This window comes from Tamandua tetradactyla, chromosome 20, assembly GCF_023851605.1.
Source record: "Tamandua tetradactyla isolate mTamTet1 chromosome 20, mTamTet1.pri, whole genome shotgun sequence".
In the NCBI taxonomy this organism is placed as follows: domain Eukaryota; kingdom Metazoa; phylum Chordata; class Mammalia; order Pilosa; family Myrmecophagidae; genus Tamandua; species Tamandua tetradactyla.
Window position 1 is genome coordinate 13590126 of NC_135346.1, and position 14606 is coordinate 13604731.

General features: G+C 54.0%; 1 protein-coding gene and 1 long non-coding RNA gene across 7 annotated transcripts in view; one reads left to right on the forward strand and one right to left on the reverse strand.

Moving 5' to 3' along the window:
- Window positions 1-2135: 2135 nt before the first annotated feature.
- Window positions 2136-6175, reverse strand: LOC143664962 (uncharacterized). Its single transcript, XR_013166690.1, has 3 exons — window positions 6103-6175; window positions 3133-3219; window positions 2136-2612 (listed from the first exon to the last, which is right to left on the reverse strand). It is a non-coding gene; the product is annotated as an uncharacterized LOC143664962 (long non-coding RNA).
- Window positions 6176-6188: 13 nt separating this feature from the next.
- JADE2 (jade family PHD finger 2) overlaps window positions 6189-14606 on the forward strand; it is a 46399-nt gene continuing 37981 nt past the window's right edge. Inside the window, exon 1 of one of the 6 annotated variants that reach the window (XM_077138478.1) lies at window positions 6189-6293. The gene's annotated coding sequence lies outside the window, so the exon portion shown is untranslated. The other 5 variants (XM_077138480.1, XM_077138482.1, XM_077138479.1 and 2 more) reach the window with 5 other exon arrangements.

Sequence of the window (14606 nt, forward strand, 5' to 3'; positions counted from 1 at the left end):
TCTCATCTGAAATGCCGACTGTACCCAGATGCATCGCCAGGTCCTTCTCTAAAAACTTTCCTTGACCATTCATTCCACCAGGCTCCTAAGATGGCCTGTGTTATCCTGACCATCTCGTATATGCATAGTGCCTGTCCTTCTAAATGAACCTCAATTCCACCCCCCCAACACAGGATCTGCATTTGAAAGTCCTCCCGTAGCCCCCACTGCCCTGGGACAGGACCTTGCTTGTGTGGGTACTTAATGCATGCTATTTCCAAGAAAGTCGAATTAACTCCGGCTTGGCTGTAAACTCACCAGTAAATACAGGGGAAAGATCTTTTTTTTTCTTTTTGGTAAGACTGTCAGATGATTTGCTTTGATTTATCAGAAAACGTGGGAAAAGGCCGTGCCCTCGCTCTCACCTGGGTGGAGTTTTACTTAACATTGCTTAACTTGACTTGGAGCCAGCACCGTTGGGTCTTGATGATTCTTGGATTGGGCAGGGCTCCTGAGCTCAGAGTGGGGCATCTCACACTTCGACTCTGGTTGAGCTGGCCCCTGACTTGGCTGGAGTTACCGCCTGCTGCCAGTTTCTGGGAAGGCGTTTGGAGGCCCCAGGGATCTTCATTGCCTTTTGCCATCTGTGGCCACTGGGCTGGCTCTGAAAGTCTGAGAAGGGACAGGTGGCCTGGCTGGCACATCATCCAGACACCTTATGGGGCTGGTCAGTACCATCTCTGAACCAGCTGACAAAGGCCCCAGAGGGGTGCCTCCCCCAGGCATGCATGTGTAATGGACCCCAGAAAGAGCCAAGTCTGGGTCTTGCCAGAGCAGTGTCTTCAGCCAAGCAGGCCTGGGCAGCTACCACCCCCTACCCTACCCCACCCCCACCTCCACTGTCCCCCATCTCAAAACCCAGCTGCAGCCTCTGTCTGGAGCCCAGGAAGGAAAAGCTGCTGGATTTGTCCTCTCCTGACAACACCACATGATGTGTTTTGCACAGTGTTTGGCACATAGTAGGTGCCCAGGAAATATTTGCTGACCAACAGAATGAACGTCCATCCTCCCTCAAAGTAGCCCATCTAATGCCACTGACTAGGTGTGGGAGGGCAGCAAGGACTGGATCCCAGATATAGGAGACAGAAGGAAGCGTGAGCAAACCTCAGTTGTACCTGTGCAATCAATATGTCTTCAGATTGCTTCTCTAATTCCACCCTTCCCCTTCAGGATTCCCAGGAATTCCCTGGGAACCCTAAGGTTAGGGCAAGTGTTGTGACCCAATTTTCCTAACTGTTCAAACCTGTGCTATTTCAAGTGTGAGCAGTGGACCAGTAGCATCAGCATCATCTTGGAGCTTGTTAGAAATGCAGATTCTCAGGCCCCACCCCAGACCCACTATATCATAATCTGTACTTTAACGAGATCCCAGGTGAGGTATCTGCATGCCACCACTAGACAGGCACTGCCTTAAGCAGCCAACAAGTGAACATGGACGGGGAATCCGAATGCCGAATGAGGACTTCCCACCTGGCGCACTCAGTAAATATTCAGCGAATGAATATTAACCAAATCTCATGTGGGTTTCTCCATTTAGGGTGCTCAGGATATGCTGGACCTGTGCCTCTGGACACACACATCGAGCTGTTTGAAAGGCTTTTTGTTCCTCACAAGGGCTCCTGGAGGAGTGGCTATTGTCTACTGAGGGCCAGACCAGTGCTCAGTACCGTGTGGGCATGCTCTCAGTGTTTTACAAAGTGTGGTTCAAGGCCTAGGGCATCAAGAATGACCAGCTGCTGGTTAAAAATGCAGATTCCTGGGCCCTGCTCTGGACCTACCCCTTGAGAACCTTTGAAGATGAGATCCAGCAATCTGCATTTTAAACAAGCATCCCAGACAATTATTTCCAGTAATTTGGAAATGGTTGCATCTCTAGCTTACAGAAGAGGAAACCAAAGCACAGAGAGGTTAAGTAACTCATGCAAAGTCACAGAGCTGGTGAATGACAGAGACCAGATTCCAACCCAGGACTTCCTGGCCCTGGAATTCAGTCTTAAACGTAATGCCTACTACACTGGAAAAGCTGATGCCCAGACAGACTGTATATAATTAGCCCTATGCATTGCCTTGTGTGTATTTCAGGTGTCAAAGAGGTTTGGTAGACTGTGAACTCCTGTGAACTCTTGCAAGTCAGTGAATGTGTTTTATTTCTCACTGTATCCGTGGCATCCAGCACCGAGCCACCATGGGGAAGATCCTCAACAAAAGCTGTTTGAATTGAATTTCTACAGATTTTTGGTTATCCATCTTTACACACATTCACAAAGATATATACAAATGAAGGGCATTTTATTTTTAGGTAGCATCTTGGAACTAGCTAGTAACAAGTATAAACCTCCCCACTCTCTTGAACTCACTCCAATCAAGCTTTCGTCTGCACCACTCCACTGACACGACTCTTGTCAAGGTCACCAATGACATCCGCGTTGCTGAATCCGGTGAATTCTCAACCTTTCTCTTTCTGACTGCTTTGTAGCTTTGAACATAGGGCTTTCCTCCCTTTTGAAACTCTCTTTTCACTAGGACTTCCAGGACATCATATTCTTTGGACTTTCTTCCTAGCGATCTGGATGCTTTTTTAAAAAAAAAAACAAAACACAAAAACATCTTTGCTGATTCCTCGTCATTTCCCAGACCTCTTAACCTTGCAGTGTCCAAAGGCATCATCGCTGGGCTTCTTCTCTGTCTACCCTCACTTCTTTGGTGATCTCAGATAGCATGAAATACCATCCATCTGCTGACCACTCTCTTTAGCCCTGAGCTGAGACTGCCCGGTCTAGCTGTCTATGGAATGGCAGCACTTAAATGCTAACAGGCATCTCAATCTTAACATGTCCAAGGCTGAGCTCTTCAGCCTCCCCCCAAAGCCTACTCCTTTCACATCTCCCCCATATCAGTTCACGGCAACTCGATTCTTCCACTGGTTCAAGGCAAAACCCTTGAAGTCATCTTCAACTTCTTTCCCTCTCTCATACCCCACAGCTAATCCATCAGTAAATCTTGATAGAGTTACCTTTAAAATACATACAGATGTCAACTTCTTATCACTTTCACTGCTACCCCCTGATGATCCATCTTAAGCACATCTCTTACCTGGTGTGTTGAAGTGACCTCTTAACTGGTCTTCCTGCCAATATCCTGGCCCCTTCGGTCTGTCTGCTACACAGCAGCCAGAGTGACCTGTAAAACCCAGTACCTCAGGTCATGTCGCTGTTCTGCTTAAAACTCTCCAGTGCTTCCTGTCTCAATTCCAGCAAAAAGCTAAATTCCTAACCACTCCCTACAAGGCCCTAGATAACTCTTCCTTATGCATATTAAGCACCTTAATGCCTCGGGGCATTTGTGTTTGCTGGTCTCTTTGCAGTGACAGTGGTTCTCAACCATCTTTGGTGCCATGGACTCCTCCTCTGGCTTCTGTGAAGGCTGTGGACAACTGAGTACAATAATTGTTAATCCTTACAATAAGTTACATAAATTACAAAGAAAATCAATTATATTGAAAATCACTCTCAAAATATTTTTAAATGTACTATATAGTAATACATACGCTTCTTAATTCATTTAAATTACAAGACATAGCAGCCTAATTTTGAAATAGCGGTGAGTGTAATGATATTTTCAGATAGCCGCAACAACTGTAATGTGATATAAAAATATCTGATTTCTACTAGCAACAGCGTCACAGTTGCTAACACCACTGTGATTTGTTTCTGAATTCATAATTGAAAATTATGCTAAATTACATTTTTTTCCCATCTAAGGTCAAGAACCCCTGAATTTTATCCAGAGATCTCTTAAAGGACTTCTTAGACCTCTTAAGAATCCAGGTTAAGAACCCCTGACTAGAATGATCTTTCCCCATTAACCCTTACTGCTCACTCCTTTACCTTCTTTTGCTCAAAAGCCACATCTCAGTGAGGTCTCCCTAAGGAACTGCTATCTCCCTATCACCCAATTCTACTTAATTTTCTCCATGGCACCTACCTTCAAACACAGAGTATATACATTATGTATCTCCTTCCACTAGAAAGTAAGTCCCATGAGATCAGAGCAAGGATTTTTATCTGTCTGTTTTGTTCGTGCCGTGTGCCCTCAGCAAGCAGAAGAGTACCGGGCGTACGGGAGGCACTCAATAAATATATGTGAGTCAACAAATGATTACATCTCCAAGAACTCTGTTTCTTTTCTTTTCGTATTCTGCAAAGTTAATGATTTATGAAACTTTTAATAAAGATTAAGTAGTTATAAATTAGCTTCATCATTATCATTATGTTAACATTTCTAAGGTTAATGAGAACCCAAGGGTCCTGATGGGATTTCCAGACTTAAACCACAGGTATCTCCCAAGGACCCTTCACGGGATGGAGGGCTCACCCAAGCTTAGAGAACCACCTCAGGGTCAAAATGCAGCCAGTAAAATCCTGCTCTCTTTGCCAAATCAGGCCTCAACCGGAGTCAAACCAATCATACCAGTACTTTCTATTTCTGGCAGGGTAGTAAAATGAGAGCCGCACAGATCTTGGGGTCAGGTAGATCTAGGTGCCAATTCTGCCAACACTTACAAGCCATGGGACCGTTGGTAAGTTACTACACCTTGGTGAACAGCTAAGAAGGGGGGTTTGCCAGCACAAAGCAGGCGCTCTAGAAATGGTGACCCCCTCCTCTAGGTCATTTTATAATTGCCTACTAAGGTATTTCCCCATTTTAGATCATGGGATCCTGACACCTGGGAGCAGACAGCCTGACTTGTCCTCTCCTACATACAAATCCTTCGGAGCCAGGCCCAAGCAGAGCAGATCCCCGGGACTGGGCTGCTGTAAATTGGTGACCCCCAACTCCAGTGTGGCTGAGAGTGCTGCCTGGACCTTGACCATCAAGGCCACTGTCCATTATGTTTTTTTATCCTGGCCCTCCCTTTTGTGTGTTGACAGAAATAATCGTCCCCCAGTTTTTCAGAGTTAAGAGTTTTGGGAGAGCACATTAACCTTTCCAAACAGCATACAGTAGATGGGGGAGTGGGCTGCTTACTGCACACGTGTGCTCTGAGCCAGGCCCTGTTTACCTGCATGTGCCTGCACATGTACACACACACACGTCCAAATGCACATGTACACACACACGTCCACACGGACGTATGACCTCAGGAACCCACAACTGCCCCCTTCTACAGATGAAGAAGAAGAGAACTAGAAAGATGAACTCACTTGCCCATACCACACAGCTTCTGAGAGGCAGAGCCAGGACTAGAATCCAAGAATTTAACCATTTTGTTACTGCACCACAGCCCATGACACCTGTTTTGCAGGCCCTGACCTAGGCTTGGGAAAATCCTATCCACTGATCATGGAGAGCCAGAGCCAGGTGATGGTTAGTCCACCTGCCCCTAGTCTTGCCGGATAAGCTCCCGCACCTCCCACACCCCATCTTGTGAATGAAGGCCAAGGAGGAGAAGTGTTGCAGGGACTCCCTTTGAGATCATAGTTCTTTCTGGTTGCAAAAAGTGCTTATTTCAGCATTTTTAATCATCTCCCTCTTTGTTGTGTAAACAATCCTCTCTGTCAGAGGATTTGTGCTGTTATTACGAGTTTGTTTATTATTAGATTTATTTCTCCTATAAGCAAATGTGTTCACAATATTCCATCGGGGAATCTTCTTAATTGTCACATAAATGTCATGTTATGTAAATTGAATATTTATCTTTCCTTGGAAGGGGGTGGAGGGGAAAGAAAGAATAAACAATCTTCAGTCTTGGAGAGATAAGGTGGTTCCTGAGCCACTTCTCAGTTTACCCTGGTGCCATAGGTGAACTGCCAAAGGTGAACCGGGAAAAAAAAAAGATTGGATCATCTCTGAGGGGCTGCCAAGAAGGACGTGGGATGGGGGGGGGGGAAGAAAAAGTTGGCAGTGATGCTTTGGAGATGTTGGCCCCAGCTCCTAGGTCTCCCTCCTCCTCTGCCCTGCCCAAGGCCACACCACAGACTACCTCGTCCACGGCTGTGGGCATCCGCGGGAGGATGCAACTGCCCCCACCCCACCTCCCTAGTGCCCATCCCGGAGGCCAACCTTTCTCCTTCCTCGAGAGAAGGTGAGCGCGGCGGGCGCAGCGGCCCGGGTGGGTGTGGCCCGCGGCTCCGGGATCGGCCCCCAGGCCCCGCCACCGCCCCGCAGCCGCCCGCCAGCCCGCCTGCCCGGCGATCGCAGGCTCTTCTTCCAGAAACTGCGAGGATCCGAGCGCACTGTTTGTGCACCACAAGGTCAAGTCGGGAACTGGAGCCGGAGGAGGAGGGGCGAGGAGGCGAAGGGTGGGGAGAGGGGCGCCCTGCTTCCTCGCCAAGTGCCAGCCCTTGGAAGTTGCCCCTCGTTTTTTAACCCTTTCGGAGCCTCGGGGAACGGGGTGGTGAACTAGGGAGACGGGGTTACTCCGGGGCAAATGCAAACTCCCACGGGGGTCAGGATGTGCAGCCACCCACCCACCCATCACCGCCTTCCCCACCCCACCCCACCCCCCGGAAATGCGGGGCAGCGCCGGGCGCCAGGAGACACCCGAGCGGGGGTAAGGGGCGGCGAGCCGGCGAGGGACCCTCTCTACCGACCGCCCCTCCTTTTTTTGAGGTCGCCTACAATTTCAAGTTTCCCCCCGCCGGGGACGTTAGTTTCCATCTGGCGTGGGTGGGGGAGGAGGGCCGCGCCCCCTCCCCCAGACTCGCGCGCGCCCCTCCCCTCCGCTCCTGCTAGCACTTTCTGCTCACTTCTAGCGCTGGGCTGGGAAACGCCACGCGATTTATTCAATTCGCATTTTAAAACCAGTGATTCCAGAGTAAGGCCTAGGGCGAGGGGCTTCTAGCGCTGGAGCCCTGGGGGGCGGGTGCTCAGTGCAAACCTCGTTCCCTCCGCGAGCGTCGCCTCCAGGCTGTTATTTGCGAAGAAACGTCTTTTTGACGCAGGGAGAAATGGCAAATTTTAAGTACGTCATTAATATGGCGCCAAAAGATTTTTTTAAGTATAAGCTTGCTTCTTTTTTTTTTTTAAGGTTGCGGGGGGCGCCGCCCGGGTCTGGGGAGCGAAGGGGGCGGGGTGTGAGCAGAAAGTGTGAGTGAGAGAGTGGAGGGGCGGAGTATGTGTGTGAGTGTGTGAAGTGTGAGCAGACCTGATGGGACTTGCACGGGCGCAGCCGCCGCTCAGGCCCGGCCCTGGGGACAGGGCGGGCTGGGGGCGCCCCCGAGCCGGTGGGGAGCCCGAGCCCGGGGTGTCGGTAGGCGGGCGGCTCGACAGGGCACCCTCCCTGCGGGGCCCGCAACGCTACCTGGATGCACCGCGGGAGCCAAACAACTGGGTGTGGGGGGGTACGGGGGGGGGGGGTGTCGGACGACAGGAGTGTCAAGAGCGGAGATCGGAGTGAATAAGAAAAAAAGTGGCTACTCCCCCACCCTCGCTCCTCCCGCCCGCCCCTACCCCCACCCCCACCCCCACCTCAACACATTTTTTTTTTTTTCTAAAGAGATCACAAGGAAGTCTTGGTTTAAAAAGAAACAGAAACATACACAGGGGGTTGGTAAATGGTGCCGACCGCGGCCATCGCAGTTGGAGGCTATTTGGAGGTGGTGGGGGGAAGCGAGTAGCGTCCATGGAGTTACTTTGCGCCCACTCCTAGCCGCGCCCGCTGGGGTCTCGCGGGTTGATCGTCCGTGGCTGGGGAGGCCGCGGGCCCGGCTCCCTCCCTCGCCGCGACCCCGGATGGATGCGCGCCCCCCGCCCTTCCGCGCCGGCCCCAGGAGCTCCGGGTTTCGGGAGCATCCTTTCCGCGCCGGCCCCCGCTGTGGCGCGTAGCCGAGGGCAGCGCCCCTCGGGAGGGCACAGCGGAGCAAGGTAAGATCCACCCTCCAGTGGAAGGGCCCTGCGCATCTCTACGGCATTATTTTGTGTTTTTGCAACAGATCTGCCAGCGCTTCTCGCTCCCTCGCTCTCTCTTGCTCACTCGCTCCCTCTCCTGCTGGCTGCCTGTTCTAGGAAGCCAGCGCCGGGGGGCGGGGGGTAGGGGGGGTGGTGAGATGCACAGCACTGGGGAGAGAGATTGCGCATGTTGGTCAGTCGTGTTTTAAAGAGTACAGTGCGGGGAGGCTGAGAGGGGCGCATGCAACAACAACTTTTGGAAGGGTGAGCTTGGCGACCTTCTTTATTAATGACTGCGGCAAAGCGCCCCCGGACCGGCGAGGGGGCGCGGGCGGGCGGGGGCGCGCCGGTGCTGCAACTTGCCCCGCGGCTCGGGCCGGGAGCAGGGGCTGCGGTGGGTAAAGGGTGCGGGGGTGGGGGGCGGCTGTCGACTGCCCCCCGGGGGGGGGGGGCGCTGCTCAGGACCTGGAGCTATCTGCCCTCCTGTCGCCCCGAGTTTCATTTTGTTGATACGCAGCACGTCCGGGCGCCGAACCGGGCTGAGCTGGTGCACATGACCCCGCACTGGGCTCACGTGCAGCTAGTCCGGCCCCAGACACCTTCCGGAGGCCACCGCCTCCGCTCTCTCGCCCCCTCTCCGGGCTGGGTGCACGCGGGAGCTGCACGCGGGGGCAGCATGCTTGGCTCCCGGGCGCCGAGGCTCTGCACAAATTAAGACAGTTTTTTGGATATGCGGGAGACGCTCTTTCCAGGTGAGTGGGGGGAAGTGCACGGCCCCGGCGCCGAGGCGCGGGCTGGAGTTGGGGGCAACCACCCCTCCGGGGCTGCGCGGGAGTCCGGCGGGGTAGAGGCGCTGGGAGAGTGGAAATGTACCGGCGGCTGCTGGGGCGGCGGGTGCGCGCCCGCGGGGCGACGGCAGGGGGCGTGGCCGTTGTTTACCTTCTCCCAACTCTGCCGGTTCGCGTCCCGCTCCGGGGACGGCTCCGCAGTCCCTCTGCTCTCCGCCTCCCCCCCGGCGCCCAGGGTGGTACCGGGAAGATGTAGGCGCGTGGCGGCCCCTGCCTGGGACGCACACACCTGACCCCCACATGAGTGACATTGCAGCCCCCGCCCCCACCAAAACCGCTGCAGTCCCTCTGCCGGATCACCGGCCCCGCCCCGCCCCCGGCAGTGGCATCTTCCCAGCCTCACCTCCTTCCTCCCTTTCTCCCTCCCTCCTTCCCACCCACTCGCCTGCGCCTGCGGAGCGGCTCCCGCCCGCCTCCTCCCCTCCTGGGTGCAGACTTGTGGCTCCCTCCGGTCCCTTCCCGCCCATACTGGGCCCTGAGACACCCCCTTCTCTCGGCCGAGGGATGGGAGGCGGGGGGCTGCCTGGCGAGGCGTAGTTGTTCTGCCAGACGATGGGGATGTCTGCGAGATGGGCAGGAAGGCTCCGCTCGAGCTTCCAGAGGCCCAGGACCCACCCCCTCCCCGAACCTTACCACCTCTCCTGTATACAGCTGCCCAACCCGCAAAGGGTCCAGCTGCCTTTCCCTGCATCCCCTAAACCTCTCCCCTCCCGGTGTCACGCCCATTGCCCGGCGCTGTCCCGGGCCCGAACCGCCTCCTGCCCTTCCTTCGCCGGGCCCGCGCCCCCCGCAGCCACCTCCGGCTCCTCCTCCCGGCTCCCGCGGTCGGAATCACGCCCGCGCGCCTCCAGCCTGCGGTCCCGCCGACTGCCTCCAGGGGCAGAGTGGAGGCGCGCGCTCCCACCCCCAGTCCATTAGCCGCTGCCGCGGGCCTGGGTACTTTTTGACCGTCTTGGCCACCGACCTCAAGCCGCGCGACGCCGAGTTTCTGTTTGCCCTTTGCTGACATGGGCATGTTCGCTGCAGCCGGCAACACTCAGCAGATTTTCAAGCCTCGTCCCTGCGCCTGGCACTCCCGGCTCATCTAACTGTGAAATTCCAATGCACAAAGTTTTATCCAGGGGCAGAGTGTGCAGAGGGTCATTGGGAAACATCCCGTGTTGCACTCAGAGTAGCGTCAAAGAGGTGAGAAGGGGCTGAGTGAGGTATGCCCACCTGCCGCCCCTCTGGCCTCCGTGCCTTTGTTGGAAGGGAGAGAAGCCCTGCTTGAGTGGAGCACGGAAGACCTGTTAGGAGGCCCTCTTCGAGTTTGTTTTATGTTTGCAGACTGATTCCTGGGACCAGGGCTGGTAGCCTGGGCCCTCCCCCGGGGTGACAGTAACTCCCTCCCTTCACTGGTAAAATTCCCAGTAGGACATTTGGCAAAAGGGCCGGGCAGGGAGCTGCCAACCGGGCCTGGCCCTGTTTCCTGGGATCCCAGGGTACCCGCTTCTCCCCTACCCTGACTTCCTCTCACCTTAGAGCCCCAAGCACCATCCCTCTTGTCCCGTCTTCCTCTGGCGAGTTGGGACTTGCAGAGCGATCTTAACAAGCAGAGGAGGAAAATAACAACAGAATAACTGTAAGGGGAAGGAATGAGTAATAAAGCCGACCCAGGCAGGGAGGAGGGCTTTCATGTTTAAGAGATGCTATTTGCTTTTTAGGTCACAGGCTGCAAAAACAGGCTTTGATCCGAAGTGGGCGAATAATTTATTGAGAAAGTTTGCGTGGTAGGAAAAAAAAAAAAGGGATGTTTGTTTGATCTGGAGGCCTTTCAGTTGTCCCAAGTGCTATTGGCTGTTGTTTTGAGTGGAGAGGCATTTGGTTCCACAGCAAATGCCTCGTGGAGGGAAGTCCTCACCCCAGGCAGCAGGGCTTAGAGTGAATGTTAGTTTTGAAACTGTTTGGCTAAGGGTCTCCCCAGCACTTTCGGAGATGAAGTGTGTAAGGATAAAGTTGTTTGGGCTTGGTATGCAGCAAATGTTTCCAGAACATTTTCCCATCCAGTGTGCTTTTTCTTTCCCTAAATTGCCTGGCTTAAATGGTTAGTCACAGTGATCCAAGAAGCTGTCGGAAATCTCCTCCACTTAGCTTTCATTGACAGGTGAAATGGGACTGCTGGTCCCCCACACCCCAGGTGCACCCAGGGTTTTGAGGGTTAGGGCTTTGACACTGACCCCCACATCCTGGAGATTGGGGCAGAGTGTTGGTTAGTTGATGTTCCCATTAATTGGCAGCCAGCTGCCTTAGCTTCTAGCCTAAGCTTTGCACAGCACGCCCATCAGGCCTCACAGCTCTCCTTCAAGTTTCTCTAAGGGGAGGTTGGATCAGAGTTGTGAGGTGGGGGAATACCCCAGGCCTGCCCTGCCCCCCAGACGGGATCTTTACCATGTGGCTGAAGGCTTAGGGTCCCAGGCCCTGGCTCAAAGTCTAAGAACCCAGAAAGGCTGGTCCTGAGCTCTGATCGATGCCATTTAGCCTTTTCTCAGATGACCAATAGAAATTTGCCCTGGACTCATGGGCCTGTGGACTTCAGCCTGGGTTGGTGGGGTACCCTGTCTGGAGTGATGGTCTGGATCCTGGCTGTGTAGTTACAAGCTGTGACGGTCACTCTGTTCCTCAGTTTTGGTATCTGCAAAATAGGATTAATAACAGTGCCTAGCTCTTAGTGGCTGTAAGGACCTTTGACCTTTGATCTCTCACCTGTAGGCTAGGTCAGAGAGCCAGCTCTCTTCTCTAAAGAAGGTATTGGAAGGGTCTGACAGTTGCCAATGGGCAACCAGTTCTGGGAGCAAGCAGACTGGGGTGCCCCGTCCCTGAAGTAGAGAGTGGAATGAGAAGGTACTGAAGGAAAGAGTAGGCAAAGCCCCTTTCGTTCTCGGGAACTCTTGGTTATGCCCTCGGAACCAGACCTGAGGGGGTGGAGGTTGGAGTGTGCTCTGGGGGAGCTGGGCGATTGGAGTGTGCTCTGGGGGAGCCAGGCGCCGTCGACTGGTACACTCGGCCCTGCAGGTGGGCAGAGGAGGCTCCGCGCTCCCTTAGACTTGGTGAAGGCGGTTGGAGAAGCAGGTTGAGGGCCCAAGGCAGTGGCCCTCTAGTCTGTACAAAATCATGTTCGTAACTGCAATTACTGTCCCCGAGGAAGGCATTAAAGTTAATGAGAGCTAGGAAAGAGCGGGGCTCTGACCCCCATGGAAAGCTATTTAAGAGTGTGCAGCCCTTGTTTTCTGGATGTCTGGCCTTCCCGACACAAGGAGGCTCCGAGGACAGGTTTTCCAGCTGAAATATCATTAAATTGTATTAGCATCTTATTACACACACGCCTTAGCGGTCTGCCTCAGACAGGGAGAGTTTTTGTTTCTCTTTGAAAGATTGTGTCTGGAATGGTAAATTGCCTGCTTGAAAGTCCTTTTTTTTTTTTTCCTTTGAAGGGGGAGGGTGAGATCCTGCTGTGTGTGGTGGCGGGCAGGGCAGGCCTGGTGTCCCCCAGGGAGCGGAGGCTGGAGGCCAGGTTGGGGTGTTTTAACTGCCCAGGGGGCGGCTGCTGTAGCAGGACTGAAAGGCCCACTGTTCCCAGGGTCAGCTGGAAGGGCGTTAATGGAGGCCCAGGGTGTTTATTTGAGTTTATTTGCGGAGAGGTCTTTAAAGGGGGCTGGCATTAGGCATCGGTGTTTCAAGTCCAGGCCCAGGGCCCCCACTAAGACCAGTGGCTGGTGCTGCCAAGAAAACATCTGCCACCAAACTGCTGCCCTATTACTGAGTTGACATTGATCATTAGCCAGGAGCCCAACCAAATAAAGCCTCCTGGAAAATGTGTGAGGTTAAGATGGAGAAGCAGGCTGGGAAAATAGGACCAGTTCTTGTGCCGGGTTGTTTGTTCCTGCAAGCGCGGGCAGGCCAGCTCTGTGTGGTCCCCACGCTTCTGGAGAAAGGGGACAAGAGTCCACTCAGGACTTGGCATCTGTCGAGCCCCCTTTATGCCCCTGGTCATGCTAGGGAGGCGCTGGGGCCCTAGCAGGATTCCACACGGGCGTGCTACTTCTTCTCGTGGAACACACCTTCCCAAGGGAAGGACAGTTCACAAGTAGACAAACACAAACTGAGATGGGCACTCTGAAGTGTAACGGGGTAGAGAAGTTTCTTTAGATGCCAGGTGACTTTAAGCCGATGCGTTAGAAGTCAGACATGCGTCGACGACCCAGCCGGACATTAGAAGTGGAGGCAACGGCCTGCACACAGGTCTCAAGACGTGGAAAAGTGTCTTGTTTGAGGTAATGCAAGGAGGCGAGTGTGACTGCAAAATGCTGAGGAAGGAGGGACAGGCAGGGGCCGGATTATATAGGGTCTTGTGGTGAGGAGTTTGAGTTTTGTCCTTTGATAAGTGGAAAAGCCTTTGGAAGATTTTGCGTCGGTTGCGTCATCATCCCATTTGTGCTTTTCAAATACCAGGCCGGGCCTGGATTATGGGGGACAGTACTAGAGACTGGGAGCTGAACGAGGTGACCAGGCGGGAGCTGAGAGCCGTGTGGACCTGCGTGGCAGTGGGTGGATTTAAGGTGTGGTCTTCAGGGAGAGGAGGTTGCACTTGCCAAGGGCTGGCCATGGGGGGCTGTGGGTCACAGAGGCTGTGGCTGCTGCTCCATTGAAGGGGCGCTCAGACACCCACACTCTCGGGAGGACAGCTTCCTGGCTGTGTCTCCATGATGGGGTGGCCAGTGTGCGTGGAAGGGAAAGGAGACCCTTTCCTTGAGTCTTGCTTGTAGGCTGACTGTTGGGGGCCCTTTTCCCAGAAGCAGGTGCCTTGTGGTACAGAGGACACCCTGCTTGGGGAGAGGCTGGGCCAGTGGAGAGAGAAAACCAGAGGCCAAGACCAGGTTTCAGCACCCCCGCTTGTGTCTGTGGCCCTCGATTTGGGCCTCAGTGAAGCAGCCCCCTCCCTCTGCCCCATCTTTCCAGGTTGAAGGGAAGGAATTCATGAGCCAAAGGGCCGTGAGGCCACAGCAGGGCTCTGGCCTCATTTGGGACTTCCTTGGCGACTGTGACAGCAGGAACCGGAGGAGGCAGGGGGGCCTCGGTTCACGGGAAAGAAGTGTCCCTCCCAGAAGAAGCGTTCCTCCCAAAACATCAGCTTTCCAAACGAACGTAGCGATTTTTCTGATGAAACCAGCAAAAGATCTGCTCCCTTATTGACAGCATCCCTGGGGGGTGTGGCCCAGGAGGAGCCCTGGGGCCCCCCAGGGTGTGCCATGAGGGGCAGGTTGGAAGGGGGCCAGGAGCAGGCACTGTGAGAACGATGTAGGTGACGAGGAGTCCTGGGTGAGGGGACCTTCCTTTCTGCAGGGGCTCACCGGTCTGAGGAGCCCCCCACGGGACCCCTACTCATTGGACTCCGCCCCTGGGTTACCATGGTTTTGATAACAGGGACCCGTAAGGAATTCTTACCGTGTGCTGAGGGCTTTTTGCTGCTCTTATTTATTCTCACCCGCTGATTCTGGCCCACAGATATGTTTAGTTTGGCCCTCTCAAGATTTAGTTAAAAATCTTGAGCCAGTTGCCAGTATCTTGAGTTCAGGACATTTCATGTAAAAATCCAGATCCCATTTGTATCCTCTAGGAGATGTGTCTTTCCCAAGATTCCTGGGGTAGCAAGGGATGAGGCTAGGAGGCGAACCGCGTGTCTCCTGAATCCAGAGCTCCTGCCTTTTTTAAAGCTGGGAGAGCCCCTGGTTTGGAAGTCAGAGCCCCACGTGTACTCTGCTGGGAATGAAGAGAAATGAAATTCGTGGACAG